Below are 23831 nucleotides of genomic sequence, written 5' to 3'. Positions count from 1 at the left end.
CAAGTAATTTCACGTCAAGACAAACCTTTCTGTGACGTCGTTGAACTCGACAAGACGTCAACGTCTCACTGCCGGATCTTGATAAGCGTTAGCTAACCAAGGTCATGACTGTGAATTCCGTGATGTGATATTATTTGCAAACACTTTTAAAATTTAGTACTCCGTGTGATTTGCTCTGCAAATAACTTTTAAAGAAACCAAACTGACAAAGCCATCAGCATTCGTATTTATTAACCCTTTCCCAACTCCTGTCCGGTGTTTTCTCTCCACAGGTCACAAAGTTATTTGAAAAAGGACACTGTCGCAGGGATTTTTCTGATTTTCAGTTAAAAGTGCTAAAATTGGCAAAGTTCTCTTACTTGTACACGAAATTCATGTAGAACATCAAGGTAAAGGAATATAGCAAATTGTGTTGAAGGAAGATGGGAGCCGTAAGTTTTTTTAGCTGTTTTCCAGGCCAGCCTTTTTCAAGTAATATATCAAACACGAGACAGCGTTTTTCATCACATTTCCAAACACCGAGAAGAGAGTTGAAAGTACGACGCGCAGCGGAGTATTTTTCTTCTTAATCGAAACTAAAACTACAACGAAAACGGAAAAATAAAATCGTCAAAATCTATGCTAACTAAGATCAGATTTCCAAACTCCATCACGGTTCTGATTTCCTTTGTTTTAACTAGATGAATTATTAATGAGTTTGAGAAGTTGAGATCAAAAGTTCCTGATGGCATTACATAAAGATAACTTGATTACAGCTTCAGTACACTGGCGTAGTAACTTTGAACAAAACTGGACCACTATTCGTAGATTTCTATACGTCTTTAGGTTCTTAAATTTTTTAAGGGAAGCTCGTAACAGTGACCCTTTAACACCCAACTTAAAAGCCTGCGTGTCTCAGATTTCGTTTCCGGGCATAAGCAATGATGCGAATTCCGGCATTTGTTAGTAAGTCATTTCAATATAAAGCCTCTGGAGTGAATTTCTGAAAACAGAATACCAACATGCATGTATCGCAGTAACAATTACTTACACTGTGAAATTCAAAATTCTTTACAAAGCCAACAATTCAAAAGACATTCCACTTCAAATTACTAATGTCAGATTATACTTACCCAAATAAGAATATATCCTCTTGTTCGAAAAAATCCGCGACTTGTGCTAAACTGTTTCCGTCGTGTTCTAAGTTCTCGTCCTAATTATCCAATACTTGAATATGCCAGTATTGTTTGGGGCGATAAAAACAACAAGATCCTAATGGACTCAATCCAAGTTTTACAAAATAAAGCTGCAAAATTGATCCCGGATAGGTCGACGCATTCGTCTTCATCCGAAGCACTATCAGATCTGAACTGGACAAACCTGTCTGTCAGAAGGGAACTGCAACGTTACATCCACATGCATAATTTAGTCAATGACGACAGTACTAGAAATAACATCATTGTACGAGGACAAAATTATCATAGCTACTAGTAATAGTTCTCACTAGCTGCCCCCGCCTTTTTATAATTTGTTTTACAGCAATAATCTAATATTAGATTAGTGGAGTCTTTCTGTCGCCTTTATTTATTGATGCTGATGGACTGCACAATAAATTAGGCTTCTTTTTTTCTGTGCCATGTACGTCACGACATTGTTTGCTGGCCAAAAAGCCCAACAATTCCACGAGTAACAAAATATGGCGCATTCAACGATTCGAAAAAACAATTTTTGATCCTTATTCCACCACTCTTTGGATCAAATAAACTGACAGTTTGTTAGCGAAACGAATTACCGTGCCATGACAAAGTTCACGCTTTTGTTTTTTACTCACCGTAAGATGTATACAGTTTCCACGTGTTTTCACGACGTTTAGTCGCTGACTAAAATAAGAAACTCTTTGTCCCCGGATGATACGCCTGTTATGCCTTCCTGTCATGTCATTTTTGGTATCTTTTCAATTTCAGGTACACGTTTCAGCTATTTTTTCAAGCAACTGATGTTCCTTGAAATGACAGTGCGCCGGCTATTTTTATCCTTTGCGGTACTGACTTCCGTTGCTCCTTTGCAAGCGTTCCGGCAATCCTTTGCGAGCATTAGGGCAATCCTTTGCGAGCCGCTTTGACCAAAATCGAGATTTTTTCTGGTACCGTTCACTAAATGCACACATTTTATCTACCTACGCGGGGACTTCTAAGGTGCCTCCTCGGGTTCCGGCCTCTGGGCCGGAAACCTGCGGGGGCAATAACACCCGCTCCAAAGACATCATTCGAACTACAAAATCTGTCACCAACTGGGGACTTCTTAGATCCTTCAACAGTGCTTTGGCTGACTGGAATAAACTGTCACCAACAACAAAAAATCTATCTCTAAGAGACTTTAAGAATGTCCTACGCAAAACATTAATGTAAATAATAAGTATAAGCTAGATAGTTTTTTAACTTTAATGATCAATTGTATTTTTATTAATTTTACTGCGAATTTCAATTTTATATATTTTTAGTCGTATCGTTCTTATCTTCTAGGGGTTTTTAATCAACTTTGTATAATTTCGATTTTTTAATTCATTTTTAATTCATTATCTCAGGACCTCCCTGAAAACCACACTAGTGAGTGGAGCCTCCTGTTAAAAGATCATAATTATCATTATCAATTTACCAAAAAGCTGACCGCTGACTCGCCAATCAATCCAGAACCTAATGGACTAAACAAAAATGGTGTGAAATGAAATCTATATCTTCTTTTATTTCGATTTTTATCTTGACAATACTCTGCATGCTGTTGCTACCATTTACATCATTTCCTGCCTCACCAACACGTTTCCACCATCATTCTCCATCTACACAATATGAACATTTTTTGCACTGTACATTTCTTGCAAAAAGTTTCGGACACTTTTTATTTGATCTCGGACAAATTTCGGACATTGCTGAAAACTGAAACATAGCTTAAGTAAATTAACGCTTTCAAAACTCAAATAAGACTGAAACAACATCTGTGAAAATGATCGTTTTACTGCACCTCAAGATTTTACAAATACACCGACTTGAAAATAACTCAAATACTATCAAGAGGCCTTCCCTGGGACCCAAAATCGCCCAAAGGTGCTCTAAGTCATGGGACTAGTATAGAAATTTTCTGTAACAATGCGTTATGGTGTACCATGATGATTTCCATGTACATGTATGCCACAACTATACTTAAGTCGGTCACCTAAAATTGCCTAAAGTCGCTCAAAATCGTCCAAAGTCGCCCCAAATCGCCTTAAGTCGCCCAAAACCGCCCTTAATTTTGGACAAAATAAGCTAAAATCGCCTAAAGTCGCCCAAAGTTACGGCGACTTTGGGTCCCAGAGTAGGCCTATCAAGGCGTTACGTAGCTCAAGCCGTGTCTCAACTAGAGTTCGCTCCGTAAGGGAAACTTAAAGCTTTTGAGCTCAAAGTGGCGTAATGATCTGCTACGAGATCTCCAAAAGGATCATCTGGTTCTAGTTCCTTAGCTACAGCTTCCACTATTTCTCTTAAGGTAAAACTCTTCCTTGTCACATCGGGTTCATTGTTTGTGTAGTTAAAACAGTTCGTACGGTTTTATTTTCGGACAATTCTTTCGTCCGAAATGAAAATCGTCCGACGTTTTTTGCAAGTAATGTGTACATTACCACCATTCTTTGTATTGTGTAATTGGAAAGGTTTTAGACCGAACATCTCCGTATATAATGTATTTGGGAAATCAGCTCTCGCCAAGGTAACTCAAATGAAAATCAAAATCGGTATATAGACCAAAGCAGCTGTTCGAAGCTGCAATCAGAATGAAGATCATACACAACAATTTGCTCAGAATTTTTGCTCAGACCGCTAACGGCACCAGTAGTGGACCCTTTTGACAGCTGCAGTCTGCGTTCATACAACCCAATATTTAATAATAAAGTATTATTTCGTTTGTCTCACGACGTAGTCACGTGTGATGGAGATCGCAACGTTTCGACTGCATACTGCTAGTTTTCATCAGGCGATAAGGTCGACTGGTTGTACGTTAGCTTATAAAGCACATGGCTGCGCTGTGATTGGTTGGTTTTCAACAGCTCTGATTGGTGCATTTCGATCCTCAGTGTTCTGCATGCTGGTGTACTGTTGCTCCCTCGGCGGTCCGCAGTTGTACAGTTCTCCTGTTGTTGTGTTTTTTATCGTGGGCATCCATGCTTAGGAATTTCAATTCCACTGTCCCTATTGATATTATTAGGGTGAAGTCTTATGTGAATCGCCTCTTTGACCCGGCGTGTGTACCAGTGCGAGTCACGATCAATAAACTTTACCTCATTCCAAACGTTGCGATCTCCATCACACGTGACTACGTCGTGAGACAAACGAAATAATACTTTATTATCGTACTCTACCACGATGAATAACCACAACATTTTTTATGACATTAACCCAATATTTATTGACTTTCAGGCGTCAACAGATGCATTCCGAACAAAATCGAATCGGATTAAAGGAGCAATGTCATGGTATATTAAGTCATTTTTCTCATCTCGTTCAAATTGAAGGAAACCTCAAAGTCATAGTTTTTACTCGTCAATGCATAATGAACGAGTATAGTGGGGAAGTTGAGCCATCCGTCCATCCGTCTATCCTTCCATCGTTGTTAACATTATGCAAATTAGGTATGCTCACGGGCGCTTTCTAAATTTCGTTTCCCTCGGCTGTGAATAAAAATACAGCTTTACAAAGGTATCATTTCAAAGAAATAAGTGTAGAAAATACTGCATCCCTGTAAATGAGAAACGATCGTTTCCCAAACGATGAGATATTGCCTTTTCTTATATAATAATCGCGAACATTCGGAAACGATGACCAGTGACTTCATGTATGTGTTATTAAAAGACTGGGAAGGTTAGAGCACGGCACGATTTATTAAAGGATAATCAGTAAAAGAGTAACGAAACTCTAAACAAGACAGATATGTATATAATATCCGTGGAAAAAAAAAAAAAAGAAGAAAAAAAGAATTTCAGCCACAGGGTATGAGAGTCGGTCTCGGGTCACACGTTTTAGAAGGCAGAGTTGTACCACTGAGCCATCGGTTTGATTAACAATTAAAATGATGAAAAAAGTAATTCTGTATACCTAAGCAACCTGTTATGAATATTTTCCATTGATACTATACTGCTCAAATGAACGATTCAAATGTATCTAACGCATTCACGAGTAGGTCATAGGCCTCTTTGATTAAGATAGAAAACAACAAAGGAACGATAAAAAGGTGAAAATAACCAAAAATGGATTCGAACGCCAAATTTGAAAAACTTTGCCATTTTTTTCAAAATGTGTTGTTTGTGACGTAGCTCATTTAAGTTCGATTGCGTGCGTTATTTTAAGATGAGGACATGATGTCTTCCAATATTTACAAAATGTAAAAAATTTATTTTTCATATTTTTCTTGAGTGAACAAAGCATAAGAAATGCTTTGCATTTGTATTTAAAAATAACTGTTTTGTCTAAAAATGAAGATACACATCTGGCTCTATAAAAACAATACAAAGCTAGTCTATACAACACAATAATATTCAATAAAGTGAAGACCACTTTTAAAATGAACTCTGTTGTTGCAGCATACAGCCATGTTCGTTTGGCATTTTACAAACTGAAAGAAACCATGATGAAACACAAGAGAAACTGCAAGACGACACAGCCATCAGTCTTCACGGCACCGCTGACTACATGTATAGTTGTTCCTCTGACCACAGGTGTTCCTTTAACGAAAAATATACAATTATTTTCATTCCTAAAGTATAACATATGTTGTTATACCCCCTAACTTAAATGCAGTCTCCTGTTGGACGAGAAAGTATCTCGAGACCCGCGTCAAAATTGTAATACTCCTTAGGGGGAACAAAACTGACTTGCTCTCTTGGAAAACAACTGCTCGAACCTTGGACTTGCACGTGATCATAACTTGCGGCTCGAAACCACGGTATGAACACGAAGCAATTCAAAGTTGTGGACAAAAGTTGAACTATTTCCCCCTATTTTGTTTCTACTCGGAAGTCAACAGTTAAAACACATTTTGTACACGCAAAATTTATTTGGCTCAAAAGAAATATAAATCGCAACAAATTGGAACACTCATGACACTGCATCGTGCAATGTTAACAATTTTAGCGAATACATTCATGTCGTTTTGAGCCGAAATGAAGGGAAAATTCAGTTAGTGGTGAATTATATTCTCTGAGAACATTAAGGGTCTCCGGGAAACAAAACCTGGTATTCCCAGTCATTAAGAGCTTAATATACCACACAATACATCTAGGACATCTCGGTGAGAATGAGCTCCTACATTCGCGACTACCACTTCTGGGAGTGCTTGGGTAGCTACGATTGATTCCAGAATTCTAGCGCCAAAAGATTGCAACATTACCTGGTGTAGTTCCTAACGGCAACGGCCAACCTCTTCGTATCCTGAACTTTATTTGATTAGGAAGGTTGCAATCTCGTTCTAGGTACGAAAACAAAGCAAAAGAGACACGTTTAGTATAAAGAAGTTGATGAAGCCGCCCCACAAGAGTGGAGAATTCATGTAGAGAATATAGGCGAGCTTTATCTGTACCTAAAACACAACGACTTCGAACGACACTATCAGTTCGCCGTGTGCTCGATCACATGAGTCGCTGCACATGTACGCATTGTACTAGTTTTCAGTCTCTAAATTGTATCGCCAAAATGGTTGAAACGGGCAAATAAATATTCTACATCCTGCCCTTTTTAACTTTTTTCCCAGGATAGTCCAGTAATGTATAACAATCAGGAAAGTATACAGAAAAAAGGGGAAATCTCTGTGAGCACAAAAGTTTCCATCGATTTATGTAATCGTTATCATCATTACCAGTGCTCCGCAGAGATGATCGCCGTTGCTAAGACTGATCGGTTTTAAACTTACTTCGACGAATCAGAGATGAAATTAGGCTATACAGTATATGAGTTACTGGTATTGAAAAAGATAAATAACACTAAAGTACTTATGGATTTCTTTGCAAATGGAGCATGACGGGAAAATTTACACAGTTTTTCCTTGCTGTTTCAACCCAAACAGATAGACACACGCGAGTGAGGAATTTTAAAAACAAAAATTTGAAACCTGAGCAATTCAGGGACGAGGCTTCTCCATATATTCCAATGTTGATTGGAGGACAAGTGTCGGATGAGTTGTACCCTGCAATAAACGTGTTGTGTAACAAGGTAAGTTAGTACCAAACTCGACTTCGATAAGCTATAATTCACGTTACCAAATACCGATAGTCAAAAAGCTATACTGAGTAACGGAAAGTTCATTGCTTGCTGTTCCTACCGGCACAGAGGTCTGTAAACTTGAAGCTGCATATCATCTCCCTCTCCTGCAAAACGTAAAGAAATACAAGAGACCGTGGAACAACATATCATTGGGCAACAACAACAACAACAACAAGACACTTAATTTTGTTTAAAACATACTATTCTTGGTCGCCTCAGATAGCAAAGCAGTCATTTTTGGCCGGTGCAAAGTCACAGGAACACAAACAAAGATCTAAAATCTCGGCAGAGGAGAAACAAGAGTCCAACCTTTCACATACCACAGACGTTCTACCACTGAGGTACAGACAAGTCGTGGGATCCAGACCACGAATTAGTTACTAGTTTTGAATCTGACAAACTTTCCTGATACCGCTAGAAATTAGTTTTATTAGTTTTTCGATCGATGATCGATAGAAAAAAAGATGTCAAGCGTTAAGCTTAGGTAGAAACACAATGAGAATTGTTTTTCAGGAGGCTTACATCACGTACCTGCCGGTCCAACTTTTTGAGTATAATTATTGGGACCTGGAGTATCGGTTATCCTTGAAGCGTATACTGACACTGAACCGTATTGTGGTATAATCTATAACAAATAATAAATAAGATTTAAATAACTGAGAACGTTTCTATTTAGTGCTGACCTGTACTGGCATCAGATTTCTTCGATTTTCCATAGTGAACTTCCATTAACTTCCACTTAAGAAAATTATCAAGAAGGTAGCTGACGTATCGGATTCCCACACGGCAATCATGTAAAGCAGTTTTAGTTTCTTTAATACTTGAGCTTATTGTAACTGATGGTTTCCCGTGTTTAAATAAAGTTTTTACATCACATTACATTACTTCTTCTTTTACACTAAATAATATCATGCTCAATTGACTGATAAAGGGTTGTCAGTTTTAATAGGTCTGACCAGAATAGTAACTTAACAATGTGGTGGAATATGGTGTCACCACCATATTCCACAGTCCCCACTGACATTTAATGACTGGATCTGAAATCCCTAACAGTACAAAAATACTCAAATCCTTACATCAAGATAGATATCCTCAACTCCAAAAAAATGCTCTGCAGACAGAGTGAAGAACCGTGCCTTGTTAGGAGAGACAAAAGCCACAACCTCTGTAGTGTCCCCTGCGTCAGTAAAGTTCAGACCCATGTAAACTGGAGCTGCAAAGAAAAATGTGTCAAGGGTTAACCTTGAAATTTCTTAAACGGTCGCTGTGGGAAGACTGACATCTACAATTCATCTTTTTGTATGGGGATTTTTAGTGGAATTCAACGACAGTTCTTTATACATGATAACCTGGTGTATTTGTAAGGGTGACTGTTAAATACATACTAGTTATGCAACGCTTTCGAGTGGTATACTATGGAATATCCCACGAGTCACTTGTATTTTCTCGTTATACACACGAGCCTTTAGGCGAGTGTGTATACCAAGAAAATACAAGTGACAAGTGGGATATTTCATAGTATACCACGAGAAAGTGTTGTGTAACTATTTTATACCATGCCATAGAAAATACGCTTACTAAATTTCGTCGAGAATACAGTCGCAGCGCACTATGGGAAGGTTGGGTTGAATACCGTCGAATATACAACGGCTTTCCTGTATTCTGATTGGCTGTATTTTCTATGGCATGGTATAAATAATGGTAACAGGACTGAGTGGGTCCAATACGGTCTGTATTCACACGAGTAATTAACAATTTTTTTAATCACGAGTATGATTACAGAGAGAATTAGACGAGGCAAGTCCTGTTAAACATTAATCAAAACGATAATAACGTTTGCTTACCATAACCAAAACAACTCATAACAGTTGAGCGCTCACAAATCTCTTATTATATACTTTGGCATGACAAGTAAACTGTCCAGTTACAGGCATGACGCGTATTATTTTTTGTTTAAGCTAAAATCTGACTGCTCATTACCAATTAGATTCTAGAATTTCGTTATAGTTTTGATTGACGTGTAAATAATAAAATAACCAAGTTGGAACTTTATAAAAGGTGACCACGTCAACGTCACTAACAAGAAGTGACTACTGAGCATAATTTTTTTTTCATAATAATTAGCGCTGAATATAGGGCGACCGGCTCCATTGACGTACTTAAGTCGGGAGAAACAAGAAACATTTTGAAGTCGAACGTGTCACCGTTGTGTTACAGTCCATTACCAGCCAAGTAATGAAGCAGTTTGTTGCGTACGCTGGTTGATTTGCGTCACAAAGTGAATACCCTTCAGCTGCACTGTTCAGCCATCATTTTTAACAGAGACATATGAACTCACCATAGCAGGCTTTTCTTCTTAGCGACGTAACCAGCTCAAGGAGTTTATCAAAGTTAGTGGCGGTGAAGACATGCCTCTTTTTGTCAGTAGCAATCAACTTCAACTCAGAAGAATCATATCCTCCGATCCCCACAGCAATCATAGTCAGATCTGAAATAGCAAGCGATGAACGACTACATGCAGTCCTCACAAGAAATAATGATGTACTAACGCTTATGCTTATTCCTAGCCAGGACAGCATACGAAGAATGTGTGCAAATGTTCGTTCTTGTTATGCGCCTATGCTTATGCTAAGGCTTGTGCTTATGCTTATACTCAGGGTACAAAGCACAGGAAACATAAAAAATTTATAACCGCTATGATCGCTGCAAACTACAGCACTGAAGTATTCCCCGTTGTCATCACCCAAGCGTTTCGTCACTTGAAGGCATCGTATGTCGTTATCTAGACTGTGAGGATTCATGTCCAGGCCCTTTTATTTGCGCTGTATACATAAAGCCGAGCATATGTTATCTACATTGTGAGTTTGCCGAGTAGGCATCGAGTCCAGGATATAAAATAACATTTATTAAACCCTCAGAGACGACACAGAATCTTGAAAGTCCATTGGCCCATGCGTGTGTCCAATGTAAAATTCGGAGAAGAGCAGGAATCGAAAAGATCAGTTCACAAGTACGACGCAGGCGATGGAAGTGAATAGGTCATGTTCTGCGTATGGCACCAAACCGAAACCCACATGTGGCATTATCCTGGGCACCAAGCGGGAAAAGAAGTAGAGGAAAGACAAGGGAAATATGGCGGAGAACGGTGGAGAAGGAACACGCTGAGCTGGGACTAACATCGTGGGCTGCAGCAGCAGCTGTGGCCAAGAACAGGGACAGATGGCGAGCATTGATGTCCGGCCCTATCCCCCACCCGGGGGCAAAGAACTAAGAGAGACGACACAAAATGTTTGTTAAAACAGGATTACCGTTTATGTCTGCCTTTAAATTCTTTACGACACGTTTTAAAGTTAAGTTCTTGTCGTTCGATTTTCCATCTGTAAGTACAATGACGATCTAAAACATAAAACAAAATAATTTAAGATATACTGTAGATGAATGCATATTGGCCAGTAAGCAGTCAAGATTCTAGCTATAAATAAGGTAATAGCTAAAGTTATAAAACAAAATTGCCCAATTTTTTTAGCGGACCCAGAGGCATGTGGTACCTGAACAGTTTCTGTGTCGCTCGCTCGATTGTCTAGTGCGGGTCGTAACACATTATGATGAACAATGTCCAGTGCCTCAGCAGTATGTGTGTAACCACCTAGAATAAAAACCAAAAAAACATATATCGAACGACTATTACTGTAAAACAGCTGGCAAGGAAAGGCAGGAAAGGAATGGTAATAAGGAGAGGAATTGTGCGTGAGTGCGAAGACCTATCGAAAGGGTTGGAGGTGAGAAAGGACACCTGCAATAAAGGCAATTTTTTTCAGTCATCATTATCATCATCATCATCATCATCATCATCATCATCATCATCATCATCATCATCATCATCTTGATTTAATACTGTGGCAAATATAAAAGAAATACGTTGAAAGTTGAAATTTAAATGGCTATGTGGCACACAGCACACCAGCCATACAGGGGAGGGCCACAGGTTTTTCAGTTTTCAACTGTAAAGTGGTACCCTCATTAAATAAAGTTGTTAGTTAGTTATACAATCATGTTTCTTGATCCCGTTCTCTTTCAATTTTGGCAAGACAACTTAATGGTGCATCCTCGTATTTCCTTTTGTTTTCATCAATATAATTTCTTAATACGAGGTATTGAGCAAAGGTCACCTGTTTTGTGGGTAAAAGCCCGGGGGGGGGTACTCCCTATAATGGCCTATACGGGGAGGCTCCGCCCGAAAGGGGTACCTTTTTCACGCTTCAGGTATATAAAAGGGTAGGAATTTCACAAATTAGGTATGTGAAAGGGTAGGGAAATCTGTCATTTAGGTATTTAAAGGGGTCTTTAATAAAAATATTTCGAACAGACGCATCTTACGGCTGTATCATTTTGATTTGTTTAACACTACATAAAAATGAGAATAAGACTTCCTGTGTAAGGTATATGTCATGTCATTTAGGTATGTGAAAGGGCTACCTTTTTTCAATAAAAGGTATACGAAAGGTGCACTTTTTCTGTCAAAATGGTATATAAAAGGGTAAGGGGTTGGACCTCGGGGCGGAGCCTCCCCGTATCAAACCTTTTCAAGTAGCCCCCCCCCGGGGGTAAAAGGTGTTGTTCTGTTGACCTTACAAGGAGTTCGTATTGTCTTCGTTATACCTGTATATCGAATGTCAGAGACGGCGCACAATAGCCTTGTTTTGGAGCCATAGTTATCAAGACCGACTGACAGGGAAGCGATGTGGGAGAACTCGACGATAGCCACGCGAGCTTGTAGTGGAGAAATGTCAAATGTTTGAATAATCTCCCTGAAGAAAGAGGAAAACAATGTAACTAGTAATTACAAAAGGCATCCAGGGGATTTTCTATTGCATTCATTCATCCCAGAGCCGCTTATATAAACATACAACCCACTACCTTCCATTTTGCTCCGTGAGGGCTAGGGCTCGAAGCATCAGCTTTTTCAAATTCGCTACGGCGGATAGTTTGTCTTATTAACTTTTGTTTGATAAACAACTATGCATCCTAAAGGTATACACTGCACAGTAAACCCTTCAAGGACTGATAAAGAGACCAACCTTACAAACTTCTTCTCCTTTTCATAGTTTTTCTGTTTAATACTTCCTGACTCGTCCATGACAAACACAATGTTAGCCGGAAGTTCACAGTCTAAAACAAATCACAGGAAAACGTTTGAAGCTTAATAAAGCAAAACGAATAAATGGAGAAAACGTTTCTAACCTTCACTGTCACTGTCAGTAGTGCAACTGGTATTTCCTGTGACCACATCTGCAAATAAATGCAGAACGAATTTACAATTGTTAAAACACAACACTTACGTTGTATCAGGCAAGAACTCTCCAGTGGTCAATATGAAGTTAAAACGCGATAAACGTGAGAACTGTTTGTTGAAAGGAGAAACAAAATGATTTCAAGTTACGCACGCAATTGAAACGATTAACATTTGCCTGTACAACTGATTGTTGTTTAAAAGGAAGATAACATATTACTACAAGTTGCATTAAAGTAAAAAGAATCAAGGCATCTCTAAACACTTAGGCTGACAGGAAATTATGCACTTAAAAATAAGTTGGAATGTTAAGTTTGAGAAAGATATTGTTTCGCTATGGACAATTTTTAACGTTACATACACCTGTGTTATTGCAGTACAGCAGACAATTTGGAAGATTTGAAAGCTAAACTCTCTTAGACTTTCACGTGTACTTGTATCAGGTAATGTGAACAAAAAGCGACCATTTCCAATTGCGTTTCTAAAATAAAGCCCATAAAATGCAACGATGCTTGCACGAGCAATCAGAACGCGTGTTACATGATCAGAATTTTATAACGGATCATATTTATTTTGCATTATTCAACTTGACAATAAACTATCAGTGATTGCTCACCAAGGTACGCAAAGAACTTGTCATTGATGTCCCTGGATATGTCCACGATCTTGTTTTTCTTAACGTTAGGCAGCTGCGCGTTGTATTTATCGTAATAGGCAAAAGCGAATCCTTCAATCTGTTCCAAAAGTATTGCTGCGTCAACCAAGTCTCTAAATTTGGAGTTTCTTCGGCATCTAGCGTATGACGTATCGTACAGGATACCTGTTATCACAACGCAAACCATAAGTACTGAATACAAGAATAATAAAAAAGGATAATCTATAGGAAAGATCTACCCCATAAACGGGAAGCTTTCAATGATTTATCTTCCCTCGAAAATGTTTTGAGACCCTATCGAGGGGCAAGCTGCCGGATACGATAGTGTTTTCCATCATTTTCTGAGAACCAACCAATTCTTGAATGGAATGTCTTCCACGGAAGCTGGTTATAGTTATTACACTTCACAAAGGTCACAAGGTGTCCCGCCTTGTTCTGGACACAACCGCCGCCTGGTCACATTAATCCGGCCACAACCGTAATAAAATACTATATTTACAACACACCGTCTACGTTTTGGCACTCCAGTCGAAAGAGTGAAACGAATATTTCAACAAATTTCAATTTGAAATATCATTGCATTATGAATCATGCTGTGTATTCAAGTAAATTAAGTGATCAAAAGGAAAACACCTCGATACACAAATTCGCCCAACTAGTGTCACAAGAAATGTATAGAGACGATAACGGAGAATTTACTGGCTGAAATGACAGTATCATGTGCCTTAATGTGTGCTGTTCTCAAGTTTTCATTAAAAGATACCTGATCCGTAGTACATCCTCAGCAATTGACCAAGTCGTACTCCTTTCTTTTTCCACTTGGGTATGCCATGCCCAAGAAGGAATCCATCAATATCTCCCAGTATTTCTGCGTCAGTAGCCTTGGACACGGTCCCAGCTAAGCGGTACTGAGCTGGGCATTCAGTATCTGGGCTCCAAACTCCAGACGGGCCAAACAGAGTTGACGTGTCGCCATTGTCTTTATACAGCGCACTTCGTCCAAGGTTGTAAGCAATTGTAGCGGTGAACAAATTGTCGACGCGCAATGGAGCACCTGCAGTCCATTTGGTAAGGGAGAGGCTGTCATCACGATTCAAGCCAGCGCAAATACCCATCATGACACGACCCATTGCTATGGTTTCGCCTTCAGGTGTAAGCACTACGCTCATCTCTTGCGAGGAATTGCTGTCATAGCTGTATTCAACCATGTTAGTTAGCACGCGTTTCTCTTCTGAATTCAGAATACCGGCTGGTAAAGGATTTGATTGGCCACACAGGATGTTCCACAACTGAGTGTTGAAACCAAGACTACGGACATAGTTTGCAATGCTATTGATGGTGTCGCCGTCAGTACTTGTGTGGCGTTCAATTTTTTCCACAAGCTCGATGAAGTGATCCAGTGTGTAGATGTCATATCTGATAGGTATGGATCGCTTGACTCTAAGACAAATATTACGCATAGATGTTTTAATTAAAATAAAATTTTCATTTCCTTTACTCATATTAACTTTTATAACATAGATAGGAGTCTACGCGCGCTCTGATTGGCTAAAAACCTATGTTTTATCAGAGTATAAAACATACAAAAATCATGTTTTATTGTTTTTCGTCAGCTTTCCTCGAGTGCTTCGCGCGTCTTTGACTTTTCGTTGGCTATAACCACTCGTATCCAGCAAGGGCGAATGGAATAATTGTTTTATTAAATTCCTTTTTTAAGTATAAATCCACTGGACATTTCATTTTAATGTAAACGAAGTGAGGCGGGAAAAATTGTGGCGCGGTTTTCACCGCTCGAGTTGAATGAAACTCGCAAGGAAAGCTGAGGAAAGCGAGCGAGAGAGTTTTCTTTCGAAGATTTTCTTCGACAATCTCGTCTTAAATCGTCTTTTCATACTGGAACTTGATTGTGACAGCAATTAAGGTTTACGGGAAGATCCGAAGCAATAGCTTTTCTGGAAATTATACGCGTTTTTAAGTCGAACGAAGCAAGGGACGGATGTCATCGGGACTACTAAATTATGCGGAGACGAAATTGCACTCAGAGTCGGTGAAGTTTATTAAAGTTCAAAAAGACAAGATCAAGATTGAAAGGTAACAAACTTATCTGAAATGCTTAGCCTTATTTTACGTCGAACACTGAATGAAATTGTGTCAGTTTTCTGGTCTTCCCGTAAATTATTTTCTGCTTTTCGTCTTCGTTTACTCGCTCTTGTTGTACGTATTTTTAATTAAACTTTTCACTCGAGGTGTCTAAAATCTATATCATAAAGCAAATAAAGAAGCCTAAGCCATGTTTTATTCTGTCATAAAACACTCCGGGCATTTGAGAACACTCGAGAAATGTAGAAAACATTCGCCTGCGGCTCATGTTTTCTACATTTCCCTCGTGTTCTCAATTGCCCGTCGTGTTTTATGACAGCATAAAACATGGCTTAGGCTTCTTTTTTTGTTAAATAATACAAGATTTTTCTATCACTTATTGGCAGTTTCTTTTCTCTACTTGCTATCTTAAATTACTATTTTTTTATACATTGTATTTCTAGTTTGTATCTCATTTTCTGTTTCTTTTTCTGTCAATATAACAGTGATTACAAGTACAACCTTACCCCTTTGCACTTAAAGGGACATTATCACCAGTTTCACTTCAAAAACTCAAGAGCCTAAAGACATATGGATTCTACCACAAGTGATTTATTGTGATGTCATCGGGAACTTCACTCTTTAGATAAAAAAACCTTAAAAGTCAGGCTGGTTTTTTCAGGTTTCATCCTTTTGGACTGGAAAAACATTTAAAAAATTGTTGTAGGCGTCTTTTCTCTTCAACAGCAATTTACTTTATATCTCCATCTTGATGTACTTGGTGCACTTCACTTCACGAAAAGGCCTGTTCGCCCAGTTTAGTACTTTTTACCATGAAGCATTAAAATCCCCGTGACAGTATCCCTTTAAATTGTTGCAACTACAGCCCGTTTAGTTTTATTCTATTATGAGTAGTTTTTTGCCTATATAAGTAAATTTACTTTATGCTGTAAATATTTCTATTTTTTCTAACAAAATTAAGTGGTTGTTGTAGATGTGCGTGAATGTTTATGGTGACATAAGAAAACACTGAAAGGGTGCAGGAATAAGAAGTCTGCATACATATTAGCACTAGACAACGTGCCGGTTAATATACATTATGGAGGGTACTGGGAATGGCATTTTATTTTTGTCAGGAACAAGTACAACGCACCTGTTAACAGCTACATCTTCCTCATGATGAGCGTTCGGTTCGGCTTTTGGCAAAAAAAAAAGAATAAACAGATATTAAAATAAATTCAAATGCCGTCATACAAAGCGAGATTTTTTACGCTCAAGAAATTAGTCAAATTACTCGAATTTATTGAGAGAATCTATTGGATAGGAGTATCCGGAGAAACACACGTAAGGCTTATGGATACTTTTCGTGGAATTCAATATTGTGAATACTCTCTATACCAGAAGAATAGCGAGTTCAGCGAGTTCACAATCTATGACGATGCCTGTGAGAGATGAGACGAAAGCGAGCCGCACTACAGTCAACAGAAAAACAAAATAAATTTCGTTTAGTGATATACAAAGCGTACAAATTCAATGCGAAAATAGTGCATTTTGGTGCTTAAGAAAAAGATTTGAGAACCAAAACAAGCATTACCAAAGCTAACTAGAGGTGCTTGTGCTTTGTTCTAAAAACAAAAGACATTCACAATATTCTGTATGTTATGCGCATTCGCAATCAGCATGTCATCATCTGAATATATTATGTAACTTGGCAACATCTGTGCAGAAAGTATGGGAATGTCGACTGGGGTATATGATCCACTTGACAGAAACAACCGAAACTAAAAATCCCATTATATAATGGATAATTATATAATAATATATGCACGACATTTTGATCGCCCAGGAAGCGATTAACACTGACTTTGAGGAGACCAATACCAAAACTAACAAATCTATAACAACAACAATAACACATACTTACCTTCGTGATCACACAAGGCCCAACCGAACATGCAAATGAACACGATCAAAACTGTCTTGCAGTATGCCATGGAAACCTGGAATTTAAGTCGAATAAAATTAATAACAACGTCATTAGGCAAACTAAAAGAGAAAGCTCGGAAAGCATGAACGAGCATTGCGTGACAACTCCGGCCAAAAGTGACCAATAAAACACGTCAGTTGGACCGATGAATCCGCCGATAAAGCATTCGGCGTTTTGATATTATACAAAACATCAAACCCCATTTTTTGAAGGCATATCTTTAGGTTCATTTAGAGGTTTCAAGTTCTTCCAGATTTTATTCAGTGTTTTCCTATCTTTTTATAAACAAGAAAAGAATGTCTTCAATTTTCACTGATTTATGGTAAATAGATTTCAACCAGTCTCAGGGGGTTTATTATTACACATTGAGCGAGAATTTCAGGTAGAAAACGTTGGAAATAAAATTCTACATTTCATATATTTCACCTGTGAATGCAATGTGACCAATCCGCTTCCCGTAAAACTTTTTTACATGTGAAAAATGTACGCAATCACCGCCTAAAGTTAAGTCACCTAGCCAATCAGAGCAAAGCACTTAAATGGCTTCCGAGGAGCTATTTAGAAATCAGTGCGATTAAAAGGAAAACTGAAACAGTACAGTAGTTGCAGAGCAGGAAGAAATGGAAAAAAGCTGGCAAAAGAAACAAGATGGAGGCAGCTCGTGCCATACCTAATTATGAGGTAGCTTTTCTTTAAGGCAAAAACCTATCGATTCTTTCGTCTTTTTAAACGATCAGCATCCAGCATTTTGACCTTAGAGAATGCCAGGAGTTATAGAGATATGAAGTAGGGCGATGTTCAACTCACAGCCAGTGCAGATGGAGCTGAACTTCTCGAATATACCAAGAGACGAACAAAAACAAGAACTGGCGCCGAACCCAAAGATATTTGCGCAATTAACAAGAAACACTAAAATTTAGGACTTAAGAACTTTCAGATGCCTAGTTTTAATACAGTCAGCTATGCGAAACACTAGATACCTTGGACCATTACTCTCGTCCAACAGAAGCCTTTAAGAAGAACATAAAAAATAGAACTAAAGCAATTGGTCAGAAACGATTGTCGAAACTGTTTTTTATGTACCTCTTTATTTGATTAATATTCTTATTTTTTTTCAACTATTATAGTATTCAGCAAATAGTTACCATTTTTACCACTGTAAATATTTAAAACATTTTTTATATATTATTTAAATTTATAATTTAAGATATATTTTATTGTTAGTTAATTGTTAGTTTAAATGTAGAAAACATTCGCCTGCGGCTCATGTTTTCTACATTTCCCTCGTGTTCTCAATTGCCCGTCGTGTTTTATGACAGCATAAAACATGGCTTAGGCTTCTTTTTTTGTTAAATAATACAAGATTTTTCTATCACTTATTGGCAGTTTCTTTTCTCTACTTGCTATCTTAAATTACTATTTTTTTATACATTGTATTTCTAGTTTGTATCTCATTTTCTGTTTCTTTTTCTGTCAATATAACAGTGATTACAAGTACAACCTTACCCCTTTGCACTTAAAGGGACATTATCACCAGTTTCACTTCAAAAACTCAAGAGCCTAAAGACATATGGATTCTACCACAAGTGATTTATTGTGATGTCATCGGGAACTTCACTCTTTAGATAAAAAAACCTTAAAAGTCAGGCTGGTTTTTTCAGGTTTCATCCTTTTGGACTGGAAAAACATTTAAAAAATTGTTGTAGGCGTCTTTTCTCTTCAACAGCAATTTACTTTATATCTCCATCTTGATGTACTTGGTGCACTTCACTTCACGAAAAGGCCTGTTCGCCCAGTTTAGCACTTTTTACAATGAAGCATTAAAATCCCCGTGACAGTATCCCTTTAAATTGTTGCAACTACAGCCCGTTTAGTTTTATTCTATTATGAGTAGTTTTTTGCCTATATAAGTAAATTTACTTTATGCTGTAAATATTTCTATTTTTTCTAACAAAATTAAGTGGTTGTTGTAGATGTGCGTGAATGTTTATGGTGACATAAGAAAACACTGAAAGGGTGCAGGAATAAGAAGTCTGCATACATATTAGCACTAGACAACGTGCCGGTTAATATACATTATGGAGGGTACTGGGAATGGCATTTTATTTTTGTCAGGAACAAGTACAACGCACCTGTTAACAGCTACATCTTCCTCATGATGAGCGTTCGGTTCGGCTTTTGGCAAAAAAAAAAGAATAAACAGATATTAAAATAAATTCAAATGCCGTCATACAAAGCGAGATTTTTTACGCTCAAGAAATTAGTCAAATTACTCGAATTTATTGAGAGAATCTATTGGATAGGAGTATCCGGAGAAACACACGTAAGGCTTATGGATACTTTTCGTGGAATTCAATATTGTGAATACTCTCTATACCAGAAGAATAGCGAGTTCAGCGAGTTCACAATCTATGACGATGCCTGTGAGAGATGAGACGAAAGCCAGCCGCACTACAGTCAACAGAAAAACAAAATAAATTTCGTTTAGTGATATACAAAGCGTACAAATTCAATGCGAAAATAGTGCTTTTTGGTGCTTAAGAAAAAGATTTGAGAACCAAAACAAGCATTACCAAAGCTAACTAGAGGTGCTTGTGCTTTGTTCTAAAAACAAAAGACATTCACAATATTCTGTATTTAAAAGGGTTCAAAATGTTTTCAAACTCGGAGCGCAAATAAAATTTAAAAGCGTGAAATATTTCGTCTGATATCATCCAGACTTCATCAGTCACTGAGGTGGTGTTTTTTAAGATGAATGTTAAGAAGACATTTCACTGCCTCGGGGGAGTTAAAATTCTGTCATAAATTGGAGCTAATTCAAAACCATTGTCTCTATTTAACAAAGGTTTTCTGAGTTTTATCTCAATGGCCTTTTATCTCAAGAGGCCATTGAGATAAAACTCAGAAAACCTTTGTTAAATAGAGACAATGGTTTTGAATTAGCTCCAATTTATGACAGAATTTTAACTCCCCCGAGGCAGTGAAATGTCTTCTTAACATTCATCTTAAAAAACACCACCTCAGTGACTGATGAAGTCTGGATGATATCAGACGAAATATTTCACGCTTTTAAATTTTATTTGCGCTCCGAGTTTGAAAACATTTTGAACCCTTTTAACTATGTATCCGGAGCAGGAAACCAATATTTTCAATTGTAATATTCTGTATGTTATGCGCATTCGCAATCAGCATGTCATCATCTGAATATATTATGTAACTTGGCAACATCTGTGCAGAAAGTATGGGAATGTCGACTGGGGTATATGATCCACTTGACAGAAACAACCGAAACTAAAAATCCCATTATATAATGGATAATTATATAATAATATATGCACGACATTTTGATCGCCCAGGAAGCGATTAACACTGACTTTGAGGAGACCAATACCAAAACTAACAAATCTACAACAACAACAACAATAACACATACTTACCTTCGTGATCACACAAGGCCCAACCGAACATGCAAATGAACACGATCAAAACTGTCTTGCAGTATGCCATGGAAACCTGGAATTTAAGTCGAATAAAATTAATAACAACGTCATTAGGCAAACTAAAAGAGAAAGCTCGGAAAGCATGAACGAGCATTGCGTGACAACTCCGGCCAAAAGTGACCAATAAAACACGTCAGTTGGACCGATGAATCCGCCGATAAAGCATTCGGCGTTTTGATATTATACAAAACATCAAACCCCATTTTTTGAAGGCATATCTTTAGGTTCATTTAGAGGTTTCAAGTTCTTCCAGATTTTATTCAGTGTTTTCCTATCTTTTTATAAACAAGAAAAGAATGTCTTCAATTTTCACTGATTTATGGTAAATAGATTTCAACCAGTCTCAGGGGGTTTATTATTACACATTGAGCGAGAATTTCAGGTAGAAAACGTTGGAAATAAAATTCTACATTTCATATATTTCACCTGTGAATGCAATGTGACCAATCCGCTTCCCGTAAAACTTTTTTACATGTGAAAAATGTACGCAATCACCGCCTAAAGTTAAGTCACCTAGCCAATCAGAGCAAAGCACTTAAATGGCTTCCGAGGAGCTATTTAGAAATCAGTGCGATTAAAAGGAAAACTGAAACAGTACAGTAGTTGCAGAGCAGGAAGAAATGGAAAAAAGCTGGCAAAAGAAACAAGATGGAGGCAGCTCGTGCCATACCTAATTATGAGGTAGCTTTTCTTTAAGGCAAAAACCTATCGATTCTTTCGTCTTTTTAAACGATCAGCATCCAGCATTTTGACCTTAGAGAATGCCAGGAGTTATAGAGATATGAAGTAGGGCGATGTTCAACTCACAGCCAGTGCAGATGGAGCTGAACTTCTCGAATATACCAAGAGACGAACAAAAACAAGAACTGGCGCCGAACCCAAAGATATTTGCGCAATTAACAAGAAACACTAAAATTTAGGACTTAAGAACTTTCAGATGCCTAGTTTTAATACAGTCAGCTATGCGAAACACTAGATACCTTGGACCATTACTCTCGTCCAACAGAAGCCTTTAAGAAGAACATAAAAAAATAAGACCTAAAGCAATTGGTCAGAAACGATTGTCGAAACTGTTTTTTATGTACCTCTTTATTTGATTAATATTCTTATTTTTTTTCAACTATTATAGTATTCAGCAAATAGTTACCATTTTTACCACTGTAAATATTTAAAACATTTTTTATATATTATTTAAATTTATAATTTAAGATATATTTTATTGTTAGTTTAAGTGTCGTTACATTGTGAGTAACTACTACATTTATCTGACACTTAAAGTTATTATTATTAAGAAACCAGACGACAGCCCTTTTTACTTGGCCGTCCAGACACCAAACTGGCGAATTCTGGAAAACCCTGGTTCAAGGCAGCGCCGATGGGCTCGAACAAGTGGAATTCACTCATGAAAAGTATGGCTGAAAAAGCTGGTTTGAATGCAGACAACTGTACTAAATATAGTACCCGGAAGTGAATGATTCAGAAGCCAAACGAATAAGTTACCTCCGACCCATATTTTACAACTCTCTTGGTATAAGAATGTTGAGTGCCTCAATAATTAAAGCTCACTTGTGAAAAAACGGTCTCTACTGGAGACCGGTTTTCATTACGTCTAGAAACTTAGGTTAGTCTTTAATTTTATTCTGTTTTTGCATCGGGAAGCTAACGGTGAAGAAGAAAAATTAAACTAATTTGATTGGATCGACACCTAATAAACAAATTACAACAAAGAAAGTGCTTTATACGGATTTGATATATAACAAACAGATTACTAAAAAAAATGCTTAATACGGATTGTTAAGCACTCTTCGCTGCGCTCGCTCGTTCGTTTTCCGAATTGCAACTCGTGAATAAAATTTCTTTTGTTGCACTTTTTATGAAATAATCGAAAACTATTGCTCTTGTGTGTACGAATAAACTCAATTTGTATTGCATGCATTCCAGCGTTACCAAACAGCCCGTGATAGTTATTTCCAAAATGTCTGGATTCATTTCCATTAAAATGTCTTGATCAAAGCAGATGATAAAGTTTGCTTGCTTTGTTTCAAGTCAGTTATAATTTTTAGTATTTTGGCTTAATATTTTATTATAACGAGAGGTATTATGCAGCATTTAACTCCATCAGGATTAATTATTACAAGACAAAGCAAAAGCCTGCTAAACAAAATAAATGCATCGACATAATTGAGTAACGACTTAAAAGAGCTACTACGTCACCACTAAAACGGCAACGCAACACTGCTATTAACTAACCTGTGCTGAAGTCTACACGTTTATGAACTGTACCCAGCAATGAACAATTTTAACTGCAGAGAGCAGAAACAATTTGGATGATCGAGATATTGAATTTACACCAACCGCCTTGTTAAAACAAGTAACAGTTTCGAGACATGAAAAGATGTCATTCGATGCAAATATTTTATTTTCCCTAAGATGATTGACAGGGTTTCGTTTGGAAGATATTAGACACAATTTTCCCGTTTAAAATATACGTCACAGGAATGTCAACAGATAAAAACGTTTATAGTACATTTATCACAAGTTAAAAGGCAGTAACAATAAATACTTTCATTTACTTTAGGATTGCGACATTCAGTGCAAGCCCCTAATACAGCGAAAAACCAGATACATATACAAGCCTTTTGTAATCAGCTTTTCCTAAAAACGCTAACTGAACTTTGTCACGAACTAAACAAAGTAAAGATACGCCACTTGTTTAAAATCAGTTAAATTTTTTACTTAATCGTTAAAAAAATTTAGTTATTTATATTCCGTCGTTGATTAGTTCTTGGTGAGGAGCAATACAATGCCCGCTGGGTTCCCGTTAATATCAGTGATATGAAATCCTTTCCTTAGTCCGTCAGATCAGAATTTCAGGAGCGTTATCACTGGGTTCTTTCGAAGACGGGAAACAAATTCTCTTCAATGCCGCTGGACCAAGCCCATGAACAGGAGAATAAGTTGGTCAAAGGTTCTGGTGATGCTGTTGGTCTAACTGAAAATCCTGTAGCCTACAGGTAAGATACAAACAAAAACATAAAATTGTCCTTCGTAAGGCAAC

At 37.6% G+C, this 23831-nt stretch overlaps 1 pseudogene across 1 annotated transcript in view; it reads right to left on the bottom strand.

Annotated features, from left to right (window-relative positions):
- Positions 1 to 1118: 1118 nt before the first annotated feature.
- The window catches only part of LOC144644145 (uncharacterized), an 83258-nt pseudogene continuing 60545 nt past the window's right edge, over positions 1119 to 23831 (bottom strand). Inside the window, exons 2-21 of the transcript XR_013569051.1 lie at positions 23024 to 23781; positions 20711 to 20786; positions 19406 to 19448; positions 17211 to 17286; positions 16440 to 16482; positions 13971 to 14647; positions 13169 to 13372; positions 12504 to 12551; positions 12341 to 12431; positions 11922 to 12070; positions 10811 to 10908; positions 10571 to 10658; positions 9601 to 9750; positions 8339 to 8475; positions 7794 to 7887; positions 7321 to 7366; positions 7111 to 7185; positions 6394 to 6471; positions 3337 to 5728; positions 1119 to 3040 (exon numbers count right to left, since the gene is read on the bottom strand). The product of XR_013569051.1 is annotated as an uncharacterized LOC144644145 (transcript). The remainder of the gene's footprint in view (positions 3041 to 3336; positions 5729 to 6393; positions 6472 to 7110; positions 7186 to 7320; positions 7367 to 7793; positions 7888 to 8338; positions 8476 to 9600; positions 9751 to 10570; positions 10659 to 10810; positions 10909 to 11921; positions 12071 to 12340; positions 12432 to 12503; positions 12552 to 13168; positions 13373 to 13970; positions 14648 to 16439; positions 16483 to 17210; positions 17287 to 19405; positions 19449 to 20710; positions 20787 to 23023; positions 23782 to 23831) is intronic.

This window comes from Oculina patagonica, chromosome 2 (assembly GCF_052425735.1).
Source record: "Oculina patagonica isolate OP01 chromosome 2, crgOcupat, whole genome shotgun sequence".
NCBI classification, from domain to species: Eukaryota; Metazoa; Cnidaria; class Anthozoa; order Scleractinia; family Oculinidae; genus Oculina; species Oculina patagonica.
Note: the sequence above shows the minus strand (reverse complement) of the source record. Positions and strands in the feature narration are given on the sequence as shown.